General features: G+C 37.7%; 1 pseudogene; it reads right to left on the bottom strand.

Annotated features, from left to right (window-relative positions):
• Positions 1-3,975: 3,975 nt before the first annotated feature.
• Positions 3,976-6,299, bottom strand: LOC102899804 (annotated as a pseudogene).
• Positions 6,300-6,527: the final 228 nt, after the last annotated feature.

Below are 6,527 nucleotides of genomic sequence, written 5' to 3' on the forward strand. Positions count from 1 at the left end.
TTATACATACATGTATGATCAAAATTCTATGAAAGCATAGAAAAGGAAGTATGCAGTTCTGCTTGGATGCTTAATGCACATTGATCAAAAACAAAAGTCATTCATGAGCAGAAATTTTCAATTATTGGGGTTTAATTTTATTATGCTTTCCATAATCATAAGACCCATTTCTCATGACCTATTAAAATATTTAAATTCAAGTGGCAACAATTTATAGATGGGTAATTTGTACAGCTCATGTAGCCTCTGGTTTTCTGCACGGGATGTTGTTATGAATAAACTACATGACAATAAAAGCAATTTGAGCACATCTTTAAAAAAATGTTTAAATAAACATTATGATTTAACAACCTCTGCCAAGCACTGTCAACAGAAGCAAGAAACATGAATACTTTTTAATAGCAGATATGTAGTAGTTTGTCCTAGTGTGAAGTCTAAATCAACACCCTGAGAGAATTAATGATGTGTTTGTCAGAGATTTGACTTAAATGTCTGTATATAAATACAATGACAATCCTTGCAAATATGTATTCATATTTTCAAATTTGTTAATATGGTAAGGAATGCCATTTTACTTTTGAATACCCTGTTCAGTATTGTCAATTTATCAGGGCCCAAAATACAGTGTTGCTTGTTCCCAGAATGCATTTTTAAAATCACCTTAATATTTCCACACATGCACACACATGCACACTTACTTCAATAAATCTTGATTCTGCCCATTTGTGAAAAATTATCACCCAACACAAATTTAATATTTTGAATTTTATTTTCCCAACAACCATCCACACCAGGAAAGCTTGAAATCCGTTTCTTTCATCCAAGTATAATTTTAAGTCTACAAGATTAATATTTGGAACTCACTACTGATGAAGAACCGAAGACAAATTTTTAAACTAAAAAATCACTTTATGTCAGATAAAAATGAATCCTGAAAGGTTTTTGAATTTACTTCAAATTATTTTCTTTTCTTTCAGTCTTGTCTGGGTACCTCTCTAAGACTGGATTTTCTACTATGAGTGTTATGGAATCAAAACACAGAGGTTAAGATAGACATTAACCTCTAGGCAAGGCATTGTCATTTATCCAATCTAAATTAGATGGGTTGACAAAGAAAATGCAAGTTCTTCTGTAACATGAAGAATATTATCGATATACATGAAACTGACTTAAAACGTGCTCATGGGAGTTTAGAATAGGGATTGTAACTTGACTCAGAGTCTTTGGTCAAGGTGGGCGAGCAACAAAAAGTTATAACTGTAATCATATTTCCAATACTAATTACCTTCACTCATACTTTCAATGGATAATATGCATAGTTTTGGCAATCCTTTTTTTCTTCCTATTGTGTGTTTGATATGATTATCAGAATGTGATTTTATGTCTGTTGGCCCTAATAATAAAATTGTTTTGTTTCTCTTTTATAAGTCCTTTTCTAGCAACTTTATTTTTCATATTTCATATTTTATTGTATTTTACAAAAGCATAGACCACTGATGATTTGCAATTAAAAAGCAAACTGTCCCAAACCACAGACGGCTGGAAAATTACTAGCATACAATCCCTTCCGTTTTAAAGATAAGGAAAAGAAGCCATAGCAAGATTAATAGTTTTTCACAAAAAAAAATCAAGTTGTATTGTAGCTCGAAGCCCAAGGAATGTTAATAAATATCAAAGTACAGAGTGGAGTCATTTTCAGTGAAGACCCACAGTATGTTGGCGCTGAGCCCTGTCTTGTTAAAAATTTAATTAATGACCAGAAGGAAGACAGATAAGGGCATGGCTTTAAGATTTATAGATGGCAGCAAGCTGGGAGTGATAACTAAAGCATTAGAAACAAAATTAAGAGAAAAAAAATGGTGTTGACCATCTGGTATGCTGTGTAGGAACCCAGACAAAACTTTGTAGAAATCTAACGGGAGTCTGGTACTTTGGAAAACTCAGCAGTGTAATTTCAGATGAAAAGGAAACCTTGAAAACAACAACAACAACAACTGCTACTACAGAATTGAGTTGGACTTACATGTACATTGCGATAAGCAGCATAAGGTCCTGAAAATTCCAACACAAAGACATGCAGTTTGCAAAATCGGGTTAACATGGCCTTCCCGGCTCAAAGAAAACTTTCAAACTATATTTTTATTTGTGCCTTTGTCACCTGTAAAGGGGATTTCTTCCCATCACAAACGGCTCTCAATTAGTCCAGATCCTAAACCTAATGATCTGGGGCCGTAGCTGCGTCCCACACGCTCACCGGGCCTTCCTCCAGTCCAGAAGGGCTATGCGATTGCAGGTGAAAGAGGAGAGAGCCGGGCAGCATGTTTGGGGCACAGACCGTTGCCTGTCTGTGCAAACGTGATGGTCCACAGATGACACGCTGCTCTCCAGCAGGACAGACAGAGTGACAGCTTTGTGCCCAATCCGCTTCCACACCTCCCCCCTGGACTTGACTGAAGGTCGGTTGGCCTTCACCACACTGGAGTTCAGTTTTCTCTCGGGTGCTCCACCTTTTCCCTTTTCCCCTCTCTGTCTGCACACATAACAAATAATACTGAATATACCCGCGGAGGTTTGAAGCCTCCTGAGTGTGAGTTGGAAGAGGAAGGGATGGCCCAGGAGGTCATAATGTACACACTACATTTCTTGGCTTCTTAACATTAACTGATTGTTTTTAGGGGAATGACTCATGACTATGTGAATGTTAATAATAATGCATAATCTCACTATTAAGACATCTGCTTTATTATGGAATATATATGTATATGGAATATATGTGTATAGGAATATATATGTATATGGATACATATATGCATATATATGTATATGGATACATATATGTATATATATGTATATGTATATTCCATATACATATATATTCCTATACACACACACACACACACATATATATATATATATACACATATATATATAACATTTACTTATTTTATGGGGCTTTAAAGAAATTTGGGGTGTAATAAAGTAATTAAGTAATCTTCTCCCATGCCTCCATTTCCCCATTTCTCAAATGGGGATAGTATTATCACACCTAGTTTTTGTATCCATATTATTGGCTTTATTAGGATATGATGGTTCCATTGCCCTAAATTAACCTCCACCTCCAAGAGATGGCCAGCAAATTCAGAGAGGTCCACAGGGCTCCTCTGCTCACCTTCTTCCTGCCCCTGCCACCTCTGCTGTGCCCCCCTTAGGGACAGCACTTTGTGGTGGGGACCCTGTCTGAGACGTGTGACTTCTGGGTGCCCAAGCTCCATGCCCAGATAAATCACCTGGAACCCGGGCGGCCTGCCTAGTCACCCCAAGTGCTGGGAGGGCTGGGAAAGAACTGAACAGAGGACACTGAGGTCCGGGGGAGAACATGAAACCAGCCTCAGACTGCCTGAGGGACACCTTCCTTATAGACGGCCTGGCTCAAAGTGACACTCCCCCTCCTTTCTGCTTAAGGAACGTTCACACATTCTCCAAACCACTTTATGGCCAACCCGATGGAGAAGTCTTTTCTGCCACCCCTAGGGACCCAGGATTAACCTTGTCTCAGGATGATAAAAATGGAAACAAACATACCCTCAAGCAGAGAGCTTCATTGGACACCCGGGAAGAACTGGGAAGCCCCAGGCCTTGACAGCCACACACGTATCTGACACAAACGCACTGTAATGGAGGCCAGTAAAATCCTCATGCGTGCCTTTTACCGGAGTTCCAAACTGCACATCACCTATAAAGAACTGTATGAAAACAAGGAAAAGTAAGTAGAAGCAGAGATGAGAAAGTGAAGTTTCAGAAAGAGATTTCTAAAAGAAAATTATTTCTTTTAATGTTGCTTTATTTATTGTTGAGAGAGAGAGAGAGAGAGAGAGAGAGAGCGCGCGAGCATGGGCGCACAGAGACCAAAACGGGCCTCGAACTCACGAACCGTGAGATCGTGACCGGAGCCCAAATCAACAGTCTGACGTTTAACCGACTGAGCCACCGAGATGTCCCAAAAAACACACGGGTATTTTCTACATGAGATTTATCTCAAGGGTAAATTTCTGAAGTTTGGTTTTCTGGATCAAAAGGTTAACATATGTCTAGTTTGGTTAGAAATTTTGAAATTCTCCTCAGTAAGGATTTTACAAGAGGCAGTCCTACTAGATTGTAGGACTTCATATTTTGCTATACTCCTGCTAGCAGAGAATGTTATTAGAGTTCTTAGTTTTTGCCATCCTGAAACATATGCTGGTTTTTGTGTGCACCTTTTGATTGAGAGTGATTTGTACATATTTCCATATTTTCAAATTACTTCAATGTTTTTGGTAAATTATCTACGTGTTTATCCATTGTTATGGAGGGTTCTTTTGTGCATTTTTCTCACCCTTTTAGGAGTTCCCTATTAGTGGGGTATTAGTCTTTGTCAATGATATTGATTTATATTCTCATTTTGCATTTTTCCTTTTCTCTTGTTTTGGTGGGTTTTCCTATGAAATTATTATCATCTTTTGCTTTTACGCAGTTAAGTATATAAAATTTTTGTTTTATTACGAATTCCAATAGGTCAAGAAGGCAAATGCAATAGCAGTTTCTTTATTTATATTTTGTTTTAAGAAAGCCCCAGTACAATACAGCTTTTATTGCATCTTTAAAATATCACAAATAAGTCTGAAAAATCATCTGCCATCTTGCTGTTTCTAGAGCAGGACGACTTAGATCTTATTCATTAGCCTGTCGAACTGGTCCTTTTTCAGAAGCATACGTACCATCCTCAAATTTTCTGATATCCTTGCTGGTAACTGTTGTGGCTTGCTGGATCAAAGCAGCTAAGTTTGAGACAAGTTCAATGTGTTCTGGGCTTGAGATACTGAACGAGCAACATCTGGCCTCATTCAAACCCTTCCGGTGTATTTTTCACCCAAGAAATTTCAGATTTCAACAAGACCACCATTCTCCTTAATAACAACGTTGATGGGGAAGTCAGCATACACGGACCTCATCTTGTAACAAAAGCCCAGATAACGCCCTTGACCATGTTCTGTACATGACTACAGATAGTGGAAACAGTAGCCAGTTTCTTCCTATTTCCCACCATTTGTCAACTTGGAGCCCCCTTTTTTTTTTCCAGTAGGCTCCACACTCAGCATGGAGCCCAATGTGGGGCTTGAACTCACAGCCCTGAGATCAAGACCCAAGCTGAGATCAAGAGCTGGAGGCTTAATTGACCGAGCCACCCAAGTACCCCTCTTCTTTTTCTTTCCAAGGAAACTGAGTTCTACATTGATGTGATGAAGTCCCTCCGAAGTTCCTTTGGGGCCCTTCACAGTAACAGTGAGTCCTGCAGAGTGATGTTGACATTTTCTGAAATGGCAGTCTGGTTGCCGAGACTGGTCTTCATTCTTGCAGTAGATGGGGCAAAAGGCAATAACATTTTTGATGGTTCTCATACCTTCTTAAATATATGTTTCCATCTGTTTCATTGATTTTCAATCTAAAGTGCATCATTTAGAATTTCTTTAGCTCAAATAAGTTGATAAATATTTTCTCAGGTTTTGTTGATAACACAGTATCTTTGTCTCTTTTTTTCTTGAGACAACTGTTTTCTTTCTCCTGAAACAACCCTCAGGCTAGAAGTGGTTTATAGAATTCTGGGTTGACAGCTTGGGTTTTTGGGGGGTTGTGTGTGTGTATGTGTGTGTGTGTGTGTGTGTGTGTGTTTCATTCACCACTGTAAAGATCTTGGTTCAACATCCTCTAAAATCCATTATTTTTGAAACCATGAATCCTTTGAAATATTGTTCCATTTATATGTAGTGCCATTCTCCTTTCACTGCTTTTACATCTTCTCTTTATTTTGGATTTACAGTGTTTTGACTACGGTGGGTCTAGTCACAGTTTTCTTCCTACTTAACCTGCTTGATTGAGGTTTGCTGAAGTCATTGAATAAAAATTTAACTTACAGTAAACTTGAGAAAATTTCAGTTACCATTTTTCTAATATCTTTCCAGTCTCATTCATCTTTTCTTTTCCTCTGGGATTCCAAATGAGTGTATGTCATTGCGCCCAAATATCACTAACACTGTCTAGTTTTCCAATCATTTCTAGATATCTGTCTTCAGGTTCACAGTCTTTTGCTGTCTCTCTTCTGCTTTAATGACATCAAACAATTTTGTTTGATCTTTTTAAATTTCAAATACTGCTTTTTTGTTTTTATGTATTGATTGAAATTTTCTACTTTTTAGATATTGCAGAATAATTTTTCCTTATGTCATGAAGCATGATTATAATAGCTGCTTTAAAATCCTGCTCTCATAATTCCAAAACCTGGATCTTCTCATAGTCATTCTCAAATAATTGTCTTTAATACTGAATATAGGTTCCATCTCCCTATTTCTTCATGTATTATGCAATTTTAGATTGTGCCCTGCATTCTGGGAAAACTATTTTGTGGGAACCTGGATCCCTTTATGTTACCCCAATGAGACTTTCTATTTTGTTTAGTTTTTAGGAGGTGATTAATTTAGTTGTTCTCATATTGA

Source organism: Felis catus, chromosome D3 (genome assembly GCF_018350175.1).
Source record: "Felis catus isolate Fca126 chromosome D3, F.catus_Fca126_mat1.0, whole genome shotgun sequence".
Classification (NCBI taxonomy): domain Eukaryota; kingdom Metazoa; phylum Chordata; class Mammalia; order Carnivora; family Felidae; genus Felis; species Felis catus.